Source organism: Lithobates pipiens, unplaced genomic scaffold, assembly GCF_037356315.1.
Source record: "Lithobates pipiens isolate NorthernLeopardFrog02 unplaced genomic scaffold, aLitPip1_a1.2 Scaffold_1, whole genome shotgun sequence".
NCBI classification, from domain to species: Eukaryota; Metazoa; Chordata; class Amphibia; order Anura; family Ranidae; genus Lithobates; species Lithobates pipiens.
Genome location: NW_027507685.1, coordinates 45,129,441 through 45,147,581, shown reverse-complemented (window position 1 = coordinate 45,147,581; position 18,141 = coordinate 45,129,441). Strand labels below are relative to the sequence as shown.

General features: G+C 44.1%; 1 protein-coding gene across 1 annotated transcript in view; it reads left to right on the top strand.

The window, feature by feature from the left end:
- Nucleotides 1-277: 277 nt before the first annotated feature.
- Nucleotides 278-18,141, top strand: part of FHL1 (four and a half LIM domains 1) — a 131,007-nt gene continuing 113,143 nt past the window's right edge. Inside the window, exon 1 of the mRNA XM_077490956.1 lies at nt 278-421. The gene's annotated coding sequence lies outside the window, so the exon portion shown is untranslated. The remainder of the gene's footprint in view (nt 422-18,141) is intronic.

Here is an 18,141-nt window from a genome sequence, read left to right as displayed (position 1 = left end):
TGTAAACGAGCCCTAAGGGTCACCTATAGTAAGAAGTATAACTACTGTCTCTTCCTGAAAATACCAATTTCCTGGCATCCATATTTCTGCAATGACTTCAGTATTGTCTATTCTTCTTTTCACGCATTCATGTGTGTGAAAGTAGTGCAGTAAATAAGATGACCAATGAATGTTTACTAGTAAAACTAACACTCTTGAGATAAGTTTCTCATTTCCCATTCCAGAAAGAATTCCCATTTTGGTTTGTGATATATACAGGATGCTCACAAACAATCCAAGATGGGAACACAGGAGAAAAAAAATACAGCCCGAGTCGTGCAGTTCGCAGACCGTCCAGCGGGAGGCGAAGAGAAGGTAAATGTCAGCGGGCGGCTGTGTAGTCACTTCATCCATCTGTGAGGAGCGGAGGGGACTGCACACGGTAAGTTGTCTCCTCACACATTACACCCGGGAATCTCTTCTCCTCTCCTCTCCTCTCCATATCTGGTATTAGTCAGCTCACTCCAACACTGCACTAACCTTCTGCTTGTTTACAAACTTCTCTGTACAGGACTTCATGCAATTAATATCTCATTATTTCCACTGACTGAATTAATGTGCAGTTTGTTGACTTCTCATGTGTTTTGTGGGATGTATTCATTAAGAAAAGATGGGTTTGGAGCTGAAGCCAGCTATTCACATTGTTCTATTCCTCCAATGCATGCCATGTTTTCCTGAGCTCCTGTAGGATTCCTTGGCTTTGCTCAGGTGTGACTGACTGGCTGGTTGGGTGTACACTTCACTTTGTAATCAGCTTGGAAGTTAAAGCAATATTCACCACTTTACCCCCCCCCCCCCCCCTTCCTGACCAGGCCATTTTTTGCAATTCTGCACTGCGTTACTTTGATGATTGCGCTGTCGTGTCACACTGTACATACATTACATTTATGTCACACCCCCCCCCATAAATAGTTTTCTCTTGGTGGTATTTAATCACCACTGGGTTTTATAGTTTTTGTGCTATTAAAAAAAATATATTTTTTTACTTTCTGCTATAAAACATCCCATAAAAAATGTAAAGAAAAAAAAATTCAAATGCTTTCATAAATGTAGGCCAGTATGTATTCTACTACATCATTTTGGTAAAAAACAAACAAACAATAAGCATATACTGAAAAGTTATAGCGTCTACAAACTATGGTGTGTGTGTGTGTGTGTGTGTGTAAATATATATATATATATATATATATATATATATATATATATATATATATCTCTATATATATATATCTCTATATCACACACACACACACACACACACACACACACACACACACACACACACACACACACACACACACACACACACACACACACGATTATTTTTTTTTAATACTAGTAATTACGGCGATCAGTGACTTCTGCCACTTTGTGGGAACCAGTGAGACTAAGTGCCGGTTCACACAGGGGCGACACGACTTGCAGCGTGACCTGCACACGACTTCCGCAGCGACTTGCAAAACGACTTCTGTATAGAAGTCAATGCAAGTCGCCTGAAGTCGCCGCAAAAATAGTACAGGAACCTTTTTCTAAGTTGGAGCGACTTGAGTCGCTCCTGTTAGAACGGTTCCATAGTAAGGAACAGAGCGCGCCTGACACGTAGCTCCTGTGTGAACCGGCACTATTACAGTGATAAAAATATGCACTGTTACTGATTGGGAAGGGGTTAACATTGAGGGCAATCAAAACGTTAACTGTGTGCCTAGCCAGTGTTTTTGTGTTTACTTTCAGATGCTTTTACTAAGACCCCTTTCACACTGAGGCGTTTTACAGGTGCTAAAGCACTAAAAATAGCGCCTGTAAAGAGCCTCTCCTGTCTCTGCAGTGTGAAAGCCTGAATGCGCTTGCAGGACATTAAATAAACTCCTGCAAGCAGCATCTTTGGAGCGGTGTATACACCACTCCTGCGCCGCTGCAGTGGTGCTTTGCAGGTCGTTTTAACCTTTTTCCGGGCGCTAGCGGAGGTTAACCCCCCCCCCCCCCCCGCGCAAAAATAATGCCCTAATGTGAAAGGGGCCTTAAGAATGTGCTGGCTTTTAAAATCCAGCACATCCCCGCTGACAGGACAGAGCAATGCCTTGTTTACGTATGCAGAGCTCAGTCTCATGAGTCTCCTTGCCGATCAGCGGGTGCCCACTGTCATCCATTGACTGGTGCCCGCTAATCGGGTTCTGCTATGACGCGTGTGCTGACAGGCTCCCACTGTGTATCCGCTTTTTTTTTTTTTTTATGTAAAAACTTTACCCCAATAGGAAAAACTGCTGGCTTCAATTTAATTTTTTTTTGTGTATCTAAATCTGTTAGTCCATCTAACATTCCCATCCCCCTAGACTGACAATGCTGCTGTCTCTGTTTCTGCTTCATCCAGAATGAGGGCAATCCAAGGCCCTTTTCACACGAAAGCCTCATACCCACGATATGATCGTTGGCCAACCGAGCGTCTGACTTTTGTCAAAGGGGCGTGTGCCAGGATCTTGTCTTGCATACTAACGTTACACAATTGTGCCACAAACACGGACGTAGTACTACAAGGAATTTCAGATCTTGAGCGCCACCCTTTGTGCCCCTTCTGCTAATTTTGTGTTTGGTGAGCATTGATTCCGAGCATGCCTGTTTGTACTTTAGAAATTTGTGTGACAGATTTGTGTACTGACTACACAAAAATCTGCTGTCAGACCGTTGTCCGCCGAAAATTTACTAGCCTGTCATCCAACATTTGTTGGTCGTAAGTAGGACAACAGGTCAAAAGGAGCGTACTAATGGTAAGATTTTAGGACAACAGTCTGTCAACAGACAATCCCCTGCCAACAATCGTAAACACTATGGACTGCGGGTGTAACCTGACTTGTGTCCGTTTACACCTGTCAACCTTCAATCCGGTCTGCTAAAAGAAAATCAAAAAATGGAAGGGGATCCGGACAGCGGAGTCGGCTTACACCCACCGGTCTATAGAGTAGAGCCGGCTCGGTCTGTGTATAAACTGAGCGAACATCCTCTCACTCTGCTCTGGTCAGCAGGGCATCTATTCAGAGTCCTCTGTGTGAAAGAGGCCTAATACAGGAGGTGTGTAACTGGCCAGATTACCAGGCGAAAACCGTGAGAAAAGCCTAAAAAAGAAAACTAATGCAGCCACCACATACAATGATTGGTAAACTGTAATATATGATGGTTTTTGGTTTTGGGCTTAAAGGGGTTGTAAACCCTCAAGGTTTCTCACTAGGGGTGCAACGGATCAAAAAACTCACGGGTCGGATCAGAGTCACGGATCGGATAATTTTTCGGATCAGCAAATAAGTTAATTTGCAAAAACCTGTGAAAATTACACCACCATATAGTCCCCAATGTAATATCCACAATCTCCCCCACTGTAATATTGGCTGGGTATTGGCAGAGTATGGCTGGGTATTGGCAGGGTATGGAGGGATGGCTGCTTCCATCCGATCTCTCCCCGCTCATGTCATGATGCCGGTTTGTTTACAAGTGATCACTCTGTCGCACCAGAAAGATGGCCGCCGCTTCGGAGCTAGGCTGAAGCCGCGGCCTTTCCTAAGGCCGAGATCGCGGAGCGCTCCGCCGAGTGCAGCATGTGCCGATCCGAGCGGGGTGACCCGTTCGTATCATGGACCGGTGACCATCCGTTGCACCCCTATTTCTCACCTTAATGCATTATGGGGAAAAAACCCCCTGTGATGCGGGATTGTGGCAGACAAATCTGACCCCAAGTGACACTTTTTGGGGATCAGTGACATTATTACAGTGATCAGTGCTAAAAAAAATAAAATATATTGATCACTGTATTAATGACACTGGCAGGGAAGGGCTTAACACTAGGGGACGATCAAGGGGTTAACTGTGTTCTAACTGTGTGGAGGGTGGACTCACTGGGACAACACAGAGTTTGCTGTTCCTGATCACTAGGAACATCGGATCTCCTATGTTGCCCCTATTAGACCTGGGATCTGCCTTGTTTTACTCTCTGTACTGCAATCACAGGTGGCCGGCGGACATCGAGTCTGCCAGACCCGCGCACGTGCCCACAGTATCTATTGCATGAAACGACGAACAGGTACGTTGTTTTGCTTGAATAGAGCCGACCTGCCACGGTATATGTACTGTGGCTGGTCTGCAAGTGGTTAAAGCAGCACTAAAAAATATTTTTCAAAAATAACACGACCACTTCCTAATGGTCTTGTAATCCATTTGTCATAAAACTAATTTCTTGCTGTGTTTTTATGTCTCCTTGTGAAGTTCTCCATGAACTCCTGAACCTCCCCTTTCCACTTCTGTTTGTTGGTGCAGTGCACTGCTCATTCCTATGTACAGCACTACACATCCCATAGCCTATAGTTTATGTCAGGAGTGAGCAAGAGAGGGTGGCTACATTTCTACATACGTTGGGACCATGCAGAATGAACAGTCACCCTTTAACAGGAAAGGCATATTACAGCAGCAAAAAAAGGATTTTGGAAGGGCTGCGAGAAATAAAAGGTACATTCTTAAGGCCCATACACACGATCTGACTTTTTGACAACAAACATGCAAATTAGCTGTTTTGGAGCAACATCCGACTGTGTGTACGCTCCATCGGACAAACTTTTTTTTGGTTTTCATCTGACTTTTGTTGGCTGTGCGAACGGACAAACTTTCTGGCAACAAAAGTCCGATGGAGCAAAGTCTGATCGTGTATACAGAAAACCATAGGACTTTTGTACGAAGTACAAACAGGCATGTTCAGAACCAATGCAAAAGATCAGACAACAATACAGAAGTTGACCAAAGGTGGCGGTAAAGAGCAGAAAAACCACGTGGTTTGGTGAAAGTTGGCTGAAAAAGTCCTGCTGTGTGTATGCAATACAAGTTCAGGGCAAAGCTTGAAGCACAGAGTTCCCTGATATCTGACAGATGATTGGAGGAAAGGGACAATCCCCCTCTACACAGACTTACAGACTCATAGAAAAATACACAGAGCTAAGGCTATGCCTGCAGAGTGTTGGAAAAGGGGAGGGGTGGGGTTCACGGTTGGCTGTCTCCCTCTAAGCTGCTGTGTGGGGAAACCCTGTCAGAAATGAATCGTACTAAGCTCAGAGAGGATCCCAAACTCAGTGCTTTGGATTCAGGCTAGTACACACCATAAAAGGATGTGCTTTATTAATTTTTCATCTGAGGTTTACAACCACTTTAATATAAGGTTAATAGAGCTCAGGCATAATTAATAGCGTTTTGGAGAGTTGTTTTTTTTCCCCCTGATTATAGCAATGTGCTAAAAAAAAATATGTATTTCATTATTTAAATGAAAGCAATATTAAAAGTTTAACATATTCCTAAGCATCTGCTTCCCACCGCAGAGCAGGGTCCTGTGGAATAATAATAAATGCAATTTCTTCTTTTTTTTTTTTTTTTTTGCACAAAATGTGCACATGTGCATTTTTTTTTTTTTCTTGAGTGAACTCCGACTTTAAAACAATTGTTTTAATGTAATGCTCCTATCAGGACTTGCATGCTCTTGCTATTCTTTTTCACGTTTTCTGCTCTGTGCCCTGACCATGCTGGCGGACTCCAAGTATGTTCCTTTAAAGTGGTTGTAAACCCTTACAAACCACTTTGACCTACAGGTAAGCCTAGATTAAGGCTTACCTGTAGGTCCAAGAAATATCTCCCAAACCTATACGGTTTAGGAGATATTTGCCCGAAGACGGGCACCACTGTCTACGGCGCATGCGCCGTAGACAGCGGCGCGCAGGCGCACTGAGCGTGGCATCGTCGATGACGAAGATGCCGCGTGTCTCGGCTCCCGTGCACATGCGCGGGAGTGACGTCATCGCGGCTTCGCCGAATGACAGCGGCGGAGCTGCGAGACCCACCGAGAAGATGGATGCGGCGGACTACAGGGGACAGCGGTGACTTCGCTGGCTCCTGTGTCAGGTAAGTGACACATAATGGGCTACTATGCGATGCATAGTAGTCCATTATGCTTTACCTTTGCAGGGAATGAAAGAGGAAGTAAACTCATCAGGGTTTACTTCCTCTTTAAGTGCATGAATGTGGATTCTCTACTTCTTGCATGCTACTGTTTAGAACTACAGACCTAAGTACAGCTGCTACCAGTGCCCTACGCAAAATCGCTGACTCGGTAGCCTCTGGTTATCCCCGCCGTAGGGGAGAGATGTAGCTTAGGTTTTGCATCTTTCTCTGCATGCCTGTGTGTGCTGCATTGAGAATGGCTGCAGTAGTTCTAAATGGGAGCGTGCACAAAGCAGAGATTTCCAGTAGGAATTCATAGGTCCTGGCAGGAACAAGGGACACCTACATGCTTGGAGACAGCCATTATGGAACAAGGGCATGTAATTCTTGCTAGAAACATCTCCTTAAAAATTGTTTTAATATCACTTTAGGCTGGGTTCACGCTTATGCGATTTGGATGTGGGTTTCCCCATCATCCCTGCTAAAATTGGGCGATGGGTTGCTTGCTATGACTTTGACGCGTTTCACATGTCACTGCACGCTTCGTCAGGAAGAAGCTACAGTCAAGCACTATCTTATAAGTTACGACCAGTTGTTGCCAACTTTCATAAGAGATAGTGCAGTTCGTCAGCCATATGTCCACTGTGTCACCATAGGCCACGGTACGAGGCTCAATAACAGGCCTTGATAATGGAAAATGTCTGGCCGTAATACTATTGCGTTTATCCTTGTATGCAAGCAACCCATTGCCCAATTTTAGCAGGGATGATGAGGAAACTACCATACAGTATCATACAACTCTGTACATGTGTAAAGTTTGTATCGGTATGAGTCTTTTCACAGGTTTTTGATTCTTGTATAATAAACATTTGATATGTCATTATATTTAAGGTGGTACTGTCAAAGTCCTTAATTTTAGTTTCTATTTTTTTTTTTTTTTGGTGCAGTTATTCTCCTAAAATCCATACACATCACCTGCCTATTGGCCCTGTAATATAATTTGCATGAAATTATTTCTTGCTGTGTTTTTCTGCCTCCTTGTAACATTCTCTGTGAGCTATGGAAGCTCTCCTTTTCTACCTTCTATTTGTTCCGAAAGGCTGTGTAGCCAAAATGCGTTGGAATTCTGTGCTGTATACCAGGGCTTGACAAATTTTCTTGAAATCTAGGAGCCAGCTTAAAATGTTAGGAGCCAGGTCGGTAACGGCGATCCGGACCTGTCCCTAGCTCTTAGAGGGACATTTATTTTTATTTATTTTTTCAAATGACTTTTTTCTTTTTTTTTTATTGCATTTTAGTGTAAATATGAGATCTGAGGTCTCTCTGACCCCAGATCTCGTATTTAAGAGGACCTGTCATGCTTTTTCTATAACGAGGGATTTTTACATTCCTTGTAATAAGAATAAAAGTGACACAAATTATTATTTTTTTTTTTAAAGAACAGTGAAAAAAAAAAAAAAAGTTAAAGTAAGAAAAAATAAATAATTTTTTTTAAACGCGCCCTGTCCCGCCCGCATATGAAAGCTGTGTTCAAACCACACATAGGAGGTATCACCGTAATCGGTAGAGCGAGAGCAATAATTCTAGCCCTAGATCTCCTCTGTAACTCAAAACATGCAACCTGTAGAATTTTTTTTTTTAAATGGAGATTTTAAAGGGTAAAAATTTGTCGCCATTCCATAAGCGGGCGCAATTTTGAAGCGTGGCATGTTGGGTATCAATTTACTCGGCGTAACATTATCTATCTTTCACTATATAAAAAAAATTGGGCTAACTTTACTGTTGTCTTATTTTTTTTTATTAAATAAATAATTTTTCCCCAAAAAAGTGCGCTTGTAAGTCCGCTGCACAAATACGGTGTGACAGACAGTATTGCAACAACCACCATTTTATTCTCTAGGGTGTTGGAACAACAAATATATATAATGTAGGCAGGTAATAAAAAAGCAGGCAGAGGAAGCATTGTTAGTTGTCATACCAACGGCCACCATAAGAGGGCGCCAGATTCCAGAAGGAATCATGGGACCGCAGAAGACCTCAAAGCCGCGGCCTCAATTACCGGCTGCCAGCGGAACGGCTTGACGCGATCACGCCGGGGGTGTCCACAGAGACAGGATACCCCCAGCTGTGCTGCCCCAGGCGCCAGGTCGCTAATTCTAGTCGCAAATGCGACCTGGCGCCCGGGTTTTGTTGAGCCCTGCTGTATACTCACCATGGAGTCATTAAAGGATTCATATTTATGGACGCTGCCTGGTTATTGGTGTTCTGCCAAAAACTGTCCCCCCCATCGGATAGTGTCGGCCTTGTACTGCGCTGGCACAGTACTGAGGACAAGGAGACTCCGAAAGTCTCCGTAGATGAATGGCGCCTGCGCACTTGCTAGTACCTTCTGCCCTGAGTCCAGGTTCAAATCCCACCATGCAAGTGGCCATATGGTAGCACTTAGTAACAGGGCCCCTCGTGGGGTCGCTTCGCTCGCCATGCCTCATGTAGAATGAACATAGTCCCCATTTAACAGAAAGTTGGATCGTAGCAGCAAAAAAAGGGGGGGGGGGAAGGAATTGGGAGTGGGCTGTGAGAAATAGAAGGTACTTTTTTTGAGTAAGTACATACTTGATTGATTTTTATTTTTTTTTATTTTTTTTATTTTATTAGTGTTTAGTATGACTTCAAACTAGTTGTAAACCCTCACTGATACCCAGTGAAGTGACTGGCCTCCGGGGATACAGAGATAAAACAATTCCTCCTACATAAGTTGTACCTTTTGTAGGAGTGGCACATAGGGCAGAGAAGACTTTCATCATGTATTCATTTTCTTCTTTTGCAGGGAAGTTCTAGTTCAAAGATGGAAGCAACAAGATTGCTTTTTGCAAGTATTTAAAGAGGAGCTGCACCTAAAAAAAAAACAAATATTAAAAGCCAGCAGCTACTAATATTGCAGCTGCTGACTTTTAATAAAATCACACTTACCTTTCCCAGGGTCCAGCGATGTCAGCGGCAGATGACGAGCGATCGCTCGTCTCGCTGCTGCCACCGCCGCCATCCTCTGTCAGGGAATTGGGAAGTGACGCATGATGGTTCACTGCCCGATTCCCTACTGCGCATGCGCGAGTCGCGCTGCGCGTCTCTTCTGGTCCCCCGCTGTGTCCTGGGAACTGTGTGTTTCCCAGAACACAATGGGGGGGGCGGGGCATCTGCGGGGGTCTGCGGCGGTCTGGCCGGAAGTGGGTGCAGTTACCTGGATTATCCAGGTAACTGCACCCCCCTCCCCCCTGAAAGGTGCCGATTGTGGCACCGGAGGGGGGGAGGGATCAGATTAGCGAAACTTCCCCTTTAGGGTGAAGAACCGCTTTAACCTGTTACAGCTGCCTGTATGATTCCTCTGCATGTCCCATGATGGCCACAATGGTTCCATCTAAGTGTCAGCGGGGGTGCACACAGTTGCACATGGTATTATGCATAGTTGTAGTAAAAGGTTTCAAGGAGGCCCCTAGCTCTTCCCTTTTGGAAAAAGTACAGGTTTACTTCCACGCTGAAATCTTGACCCTCTAACGCTACTACTGGTCTAGATTGTCATGTTTTACAGATCAAGAATGGACTGAAATGGTCACAGGGTACTTAAAGAATATGTAAGCCCAACATTTCATATTCCTAATATGTGCCTGTTGTACCATGTACTTATATGAAAAAGTATCCTGTTCTCTTTGTATTGCTTCCTTTGTGTGAAATCCCTGGTGTTCCTGCCAGTACCTCTGCTACACTAAGGATGAGAGCAAAGCATGGTCAGTTCTCTAGCTGTGCTGGGAACTCAGCCTGCTCTCTTCCAATGACTTCTGCTCACACACCCCACCTGCAAAGCCTATCACGGGGAAGACCAGTGTGCTGCTGTGTCTCATCCCTCATAATATGGGTAGATAAAGGAGACCATAGTGAATAAAAGGGCGGTCGTTTCAATTTTATGTTTCAAAAATTTTCAGCAGTTATTTATCAAATGCATATTTTTTGAAAAAAATACACTAAAATGAACTTGCATCATGTAAATAAATGCCAAACGTGTTAAAAGTCTTTAAAATTGCATGTGCCCATGGAATTGCAAAGACAAATGGTATCCCAAAATTCTCCATTTAAAGACTTTACAGGTCATTCGTTTATTAACCATTAACTATGGCCCGAGAATTGCTCCAATGTTCATGATGATACCTTACATATGTGGCACAATTGATGTTTACATAAAGGTGTTTGCCCGATGCTGTGCTTTTTATATGAGGTGTGTGTGTGTGTGTGTGTGTGTGACAGGGTGCTTTATGTTTTTAATTTCTTTCTTTCCCGTGGCCCAGGGCTCCCCGGTGGTACAGGAGAGCTTTTATCCACTTGTCTACTATGACATTTATAGATGTTCTTTGGCAGACAAATGGTTAAACCTAAGTTCAGGGAAATAAAAAACGATCCCCTGTAGTGGTTCTGCATTGGTCTTGATGTCGGGATCCTAGGCCAGTGAACTGTGGTGGTGCAGACGCTGCAGGGAGGATCGGGTAAGTAAATGACCTTTTATGTACCCTTAGAAATAAACAAGTGATTACCCTTCCACAGCTGCACGTCAGGGAATCGTTTTTTATTTGCTCAGGGTTGGGCTTCACATGTGGACCATTTGGGGCACAAATCAAAACAAATAAAAAAATAAAAAAATGTGATATACCTAATAGATGAAATCCTGCTATTTGTTTATTTGATACATTGTCGGATTACCAAATGGATAAGGCTTTTAAGTCTTTGCTAAGGCTAAGAAAATGACCTAAAACAGAGAAACAGTGCAGAGAGCATTATTAACCATACATTGTTCTGCACTGTTTCTCTGTATGAAGGCAACCATATTGGTAGAGGTAGAGCTTTTCTTGACTCCAACAAGGAGAACTTTAAGCAGCAATGTAGTGGTTTCACAAAATCTTACTCTTAATCTCCTGAGACTAGCAGAGGCAGCAGTGTCCTAAATTCAGGTCCATTTGATTTCTTTCACATTTATAGCTACATCTATTGTGCAACTCTAGTATGTAACCAGTGCCAAGTCAATTGTTACAGCTCTTAACAATGGATATGGGTGGTTAGTTTGACTCAAAATAACTTATGTAGCCTAGCTTAGCCAAAAGCCTCGTTCACATGGGCACTGAGAACCTTACAGTGTGAATGAGGCATTTGTTTGTGCCTGGTTCTGTGCACAGGCAGTCAATGTAAGGGAATTCAGATATAGCAGCTATATGAACACAGTCTCATGTCTTAATTTGACATGGGTGAGTGTGGGCCCCCAAATGCAGACTGCCTGCATTCAAGGCCATGCAAGAGCCCCTGCATGCCTTCCAAATTAGAATGTGTGGCTGTGTCTGTGTAGCTGCTGCATCTGCATTTACTTGCATAGCTACCTGCACACAGCTCCTTACAAAAGTAAACAACTTTTTAGTTATCTGTGGAGAAAAGGGAGTGATTGGTAATCCTAATCCTCACAACAGATATTTGTTATACTCCAATCTCTCTGCTTCAGCTTACCAGACCACGTATATTCTCCCATTTTATTGGGATTGCGGCGGACAGATCAGACACTTTTTTTATTTATTTTTTGGGACCACTGACGTTTATACAGTGATCAGAGCTAAAAAAAAAAGACACTGATTACTGTATAAATGTCACTGTCAGGGAAGGGGTTAACACTAGGGGGCGATCAAGGGGTTAAACGTGTTCCCTCAGTGTGTTCTAACTGGGGGGGGGGAATGGGACTACCTGGGGGAGGAGACTGATTGCTGTTCCTATATACCAGGAACACACGTTCTGTCTCCTCTCACCCGTCAGAGTGTGGATTTGTGTTTTTCACATACAGATCCTCATTCTGGCCCTATCAGGAGTGATCGCGTGTGCCCGGCGGCTCCTCAGTGCAGTGCGCGTGCCCCCTATACCCCTTGAAGCAGCCGCCGTACAGCTACGGCGATTCGCGCAAGGGAGCCGTTCTGACGCCGTCAAGCGTCGGCAATTGGCTATAACACTTAAAAGGTGTGTTTAACATCCCAATACAAATAGATGATTGGAGTAGAATTAGTGAAGCTCAGCACTCTAATTCCCACCTGCATCACAATTTATAAAAATACAGTAAACCAATTAATTCGCAATAATAATCTTTAATGCAAAAATCAATATAACTCGCAAAGTCCAATATATTATCCAGTGTTCAAAAACACCACAGTACGTTCTGTATTACTTCTCTCCTGTGTTTATCTAGTGAAAAACCTGCTCACCTCAAAGGTATAGGAGACCTGCATTTGTCATAGACTTCTCAGGAACCGGCTTCCTATTCCTTCAGTCTGCTGGCAGGAAGCCACCTCCTCCACTTTCTCCAATCTAATTATGCTCCCACACATGGGTCATAAAAGATAAAGGTACCAACATAGTGTAGTCGGCTTTAACAACTTTATTACCCCACACAGTAGCACACTTACATTAAATCCAAGATCACAGTGCAAAATAGTCAAACGCCTACTAGCCACCTAAGTGGACAGGCGGTGTGGTATCACGGGCTCGGCCCCTCCCTCCAGGCTTTGTGATTGGGTTTCTTCAGTCATATCAACCACTTAAGCCATGCTAAAATTACAATCTATTTTAATGACTAAGGTCCCTTTGGCACACCTTTAAAGTGTTTATAAACCTCAGACATGAAATATGAGCAAAGCATATCCTTCTACAGTGTGTACTTGTCTCAATTAAGAGCACTGTGTCATTAATGTCTACTACTTTGTTCCTCTATCAGCATGAGTCACTTCTGACAAGCTTTCATGACACCAAGAGACAGGAAAGGGATCTCCAACAGATTGACTGCCTCAGCTTTGTTCCTGTGTGCTGTATGGAGGGGGGTGTGTCTCTTTCCTCCAATCAGCTCTTGGCACTCTCATCACTGGCTCTGCAGTGTGTAGTTTCAGCTCTCCGTCCCCTTTTTTCTGAAATCTCAGACAAACTTTGTAAACTCTGGACTTTGAACAGATGTAGCGAAGAGAAGACAGCTGATACAAAGGTACAACTTATGTAGGAGGATTTGTTTCATCTCTGTGTATCACCTGAAGCCCATGGCCTTACTGGCGAATATGTGAGGGTTTACAGCCCATTTAAGTGCATGTTAGAATGTCTTATATGTTAATAAAACTTGGTCTGTCAGGGCCGATGTCTCTCGTTCTGCAGCATTACAACCATTGACCTTTCTTCGGTCCCTCAGTAAACTGTTTCTGATTCTCCTCTTCCATGGGAAGACCATTTTTATCCATAGAGATGCTTTAATATTGGTGACTCTTGTAGTATTGTGACCATTCATGTAATGAGATGTATGACCAGAGTTTATAGTATGAGAGTGAGTAATGTTTTGTGGACACAACTTCTCTTTCAAAGTAAACGTATATACCATAACCATTTTATTCATAACCATAGTCACCAGTCTGTTTCCACCACAGGCCCTTATCTTTTTCTAAAAGTAAACTTGTTCAGAAATCAGATGTACTAGGATTCTGTCAAGTTATGTTTGGCAAGTAGCTGTTCAGTTTTATTTATCTCTTGGGAGTTCTGTAAATGGGAGTGGAAGAATCAATAGAAACTCTCCAACAGAGAAAAGAATAGAACACTTAACACTCGCTGGTTTTATAAGATAGGAAATAACAGAAATCTGTTTAGACATTGCTGTTGCTAGGTTTGAGGTTGAAGTTCACTTACCTATATTTGCATCTTTAGTATAGCATAAGAAATGCCCTCAAATTCCATCCAGTATAAAAGAAAACAGTATCTAGTCTAATAATTGAAAGACTCAACTGTATTTGTATATGGCTTATGCAAATGAGGTTTTATTTGCATACACCTGTTCTGCGGTGATTGTCACCATTAGTACAGTACTCATATTATCCTATTTTATCTTTTACTAGGAACTTTAAAAAACAACCGGTTATGAACTGTTATTCTAACCTTGAAAAAAGTATCTTCTAGTGAAAGTAGAAGTACCCGGCAAAGCAGTGAACATAGGCTATAAAGCTAATTAAAACTCCCCTGCTCTGGTTTTACCTGGTATAATTGGATTGTCACATTTTGAGCCTTCATGAGCCAGTCATTTTTCAGTGATTCCTAACTCTGCCTATTGGTCCCCCCCATACATACACGCCAGCCGCTTTATTAGGTACACCTGTGCAGTTGCTTGGTAACACAAATTGCTAATCAGCCAATCACAAGACAGAAACTCAATGCATTTAGACATGGCGAAGATGATTTGCTGAAGTTCAAAAGAATGGGGAAGAAAGAGAATTTAAGTGACTTTGAATGTGGCATGGTTGTTGGTGCCAAAAACTAAGTAGTTCAAAAACTGCTAATCTAGTGGGATTTTCAAACACAACCATCTCTAAGGTTTCACAGAGAATGGTCAGAAAAAGACAAAATATCCAGTGAGTGGCAGTTGTGATGAGGAAAATGCCTTGATGTCAGAGGAGAATGGGCAGACTGGTTTGAGGTGATAGAAAGGCAACAGTAACTCAAATAACCACTCATTACAGCCAAGGTATGCAGAATACTGTCTCTGAATGCACGTTGAACCAGATGGGCTACAGCAGCAGAAGACCACCTACTCTTGTCGGCTAAGAACAGAAAACCGAGGTTACAATTCACACAAGCTCACCAAAAGTGGACAATAGAAGATTGGAAAAACGCCTGGTCTGAAGAGTCTCGATTTTCAGCTGCAACTTTCAAACGGTAGAGTCAGGATTTGGAGTAAACGACATGAAAGCATGGATCCATCCTGCCTTGTATCAACGGTTCAAGGTGGTGGTGTAATGAGGTGGGGGATATTTTCTTGGCACACTTTGTGGGTCCCTTAGTACCAGTTGAGCATTGTTTAAACACCACGACCTACCTGAGTATTGTTGCAAACCATGTCTATGCCTTTACAACTACAGTGTGCCCATCTTCTGAAGGCTACTTCCAGCAGGATGATGCACCATGTCACAAAGCTCAAATCATCTCAAACTGGTTTCTTGAACATGACAATGAGGTCACTGTATTCAAATGGCCTCCACAATCGCCAGATCTCAATCCAATAGAGCACCTTTGGGATGTGGTGGAATTGGAGATTCTCATCATGGATGTGTAGCTGACAAATCTGCAGCAACTGCATGATGCTATCATGTTAATATGGACCAAAATCTGAGGAATGTTTCCAACACCTTGTTCAATCTATGCCACGACGAATTCAGGCGGTTCTGAAGGCAAAAGGGGGTCCAACCAGGTACTAGCAAGGTGTATCTAATAAAGTGGCTGGTGAGTGTATAGTGAAGCTGGAAATGTCACTGATGTCATAACACTATCACCACTCTGTGCATCATTGAACACTGCCTGGTGCTGAAAGAGGAGAAAAGCAGCAGATGCCGTACATCATGTGACCGGCCTAAAGACTTCAGGAAGGTAGGAAGAGAGGGGCATTCCCTCTGCATTTCCATGGTCCATCCCCCTACCACTAGGGATGGGCTTGATGTTCGGGTCGAACATAAGTTCAACTCGAACATCAGGCGTTCGCCGAAGAACAAACATTAGGCATTGCATTGCTGTATGATTGGCCAAAGCATGCACCTGACCCACATGCTTTGGCCAATCGCAGCATGCTCTGCTTTGAGCTTTTGACTTCAAAGACGAGGACTTTGCAACTAGGGCACAAGTCAGCCAGGGCCATGTCACAGGCCGGCAGCGAAGACCTCACATCTGCCCCTCTGTCACCCTCTCCAGTTTCAGAGAGTGGCAGCGTGCAGTCTCTCGGGATGGACCATCCCCAAGTTAATAGCGGAGCTAAGGCGCAGGGATGTGTCCTTCCATGCTACAGCCAGGAAAGCCGACCTCTTCAGGCTCCCATTTACACCGTCAGCGGGCGTTTCTTCAGTCCATATCCTCATCCATTTCTCAGCTTGGTGTCGTCGTCATTGTCCACTGCAGTCACTGATGTTCAAGCCTTGGAGGGACGCCCGGCTGTGGGCATCCCTGACTCAGTTGCAGTCCTGGTCTCGACACCCCCTTATGCAGGTATGACAGGTCCCAGCCAGCATCAGGAAAGACATTTTGACGGCAAAAAATGTCAACCTTCCCTCCTCATTTCGGTTCATAATCTGGCAGAGAATAAATCTTATGCCTGGGTGGACGTATCGCACCGTGGTGGACCTGGGCTATAAATACAGGGGGTTCTCATTTTGATTACTACCGTTCATTTGTGGCCAAAGTGACCGCCAGGCTCACACAGTTCCAAGCAGGCACGGATTGGAGCCTCTTTGGCACAGAGTTGTTCTTTGCCAGTCTACGCTCACCACTCTGTGCTATCTGCCAGTCCTCCACCCACACCCTGCTACCTGGTGCGCCAACATAGCAGTTAGATGCCCTCTCGATCTTCTCTCCACCTCCGGTACAGCTTAGGGCTTGGACGCCCCAGGTGGACAAGTTCCGATGTCCTGTTCAGTCAGTACAGGGATCCATCTGTAATACCTTTTTTAATTTTGGAGCGTGCAACTACAGCCAATGCCGGCTGCTCCATATATGCATCATATGTCATGGAGCACATCCTAAAGCCCTATGCCAGATCAAGCAGCAGAAAACGTCCTAACTAGGCTGAGTAGACGTCCTATGGCTGAGGTTTTACCTCACCTGACTCCCTCACTAGCCACCTTCCTTTATCCAAGGTTTTACAGCAGAATTCCATACCGGTCTCATCACGCTGTCCCACACGAAGTGCAGGAACCTCCGCTCAGCGGCCACCAACGAACAGGCCATAGACCAGCTATTACAGGCCAAACTTGACCGAGGCTTCATCATTGGCCCCTTCACTCAGGCCCTTTCAACAGCTGGAGAGTTAGCCCTATTGGCCTTGTCAAGGGCAAGTTTTTGAATAAAATTTGTTTGATGTACGACCTGTCTGCACCTCCTCATTCTTTCCTCATCCAGAGTTTGAATTCCCGAATTCCTTTAGAGGAATTCTCCCTGAAATATGCTTCAGTAGACCTGGCGATTTCAGGCCATTATCAAAGTAGGCACAGGCACCTGGCTCTCTAAAGCTGACATATCGGATGCATTTAAGCTTCTACCCATCCAACCGTTCCTGCATTAAATGGAAAGAGTCATATTACTTTGCCACCAAACTGACCTTCGGCTCTAAAAGTAGCCCGTGCCTCTTTGACACAGTCCCTCACCTGGATCCTGTCGCACCAACCCCAGTTCCAGAGGATCATTCATTACCTGGAATACTTCCTGCTAATCGAACAGCCCGGCATGCCCCCAGTAGACCTGGATAGGTTAAAGCCCCATACACACTATATAAGGTTTTCTGCTGTGTGTGTTTTTTTTTTCTTTTTTTTTTATTTTTTTTTCTTTCAGATTTACCAAAACCATATAATATGAGGTCAAACCTTAGGAGCTTCAATTTGTATGCAATCAGGCAGGCCCTTGCACTACATGGCTTTGGTAAATCTGAAGGAAAAAATCAGCAGAAAACTGATAGTGTGTGAGGCTTAAGAGTGGTGTTTGGGAATCTCAATGTGCCCATTGCAGAACACAAAGTGGAAGGCCCAGCACACTCTATCACCTTCCTCGGGGTCAACCTGGACACTCGCTCCATGCAGGCCAGCCTTCCCCTGGACAAACTGACCCTCATCAGATCAGTTCTTCATGACTTTACCCATGCACAGGGGTGTACTAAGAAGCTTCAATCCCTCTTGGGGATGCTCAACTTTGCAATGAGAATCATTCCCCAGGGACGATCTTTCATTTCACGCCTCTTGGTCTTCCTCTCTGACATAGGACCCTGATCAAATCCTTAGATTAGACACATCAGCAGTAGCGGAATTTGTCTGTGGGACGAGTTCCTTACTAGTTGGAGTGACATATCCATGTTAATACCACCAGTATCGCCTCTATCACCTCAGGTAGTAACGGATGCCGCAGCCTCCACAGGCTTCACTGCAATTTTTGGCTATCATTGGTTAGCAAGACTATGGCCTCCAGAGATGCTCCTAATCCCTGGGTTTATCCAGTCTTCCTCATTGTTCAAACTATACCAGCTCGTGGCAGCCGCTCAGGTCTGGGGCCATACCTGGACCCGACAAATGG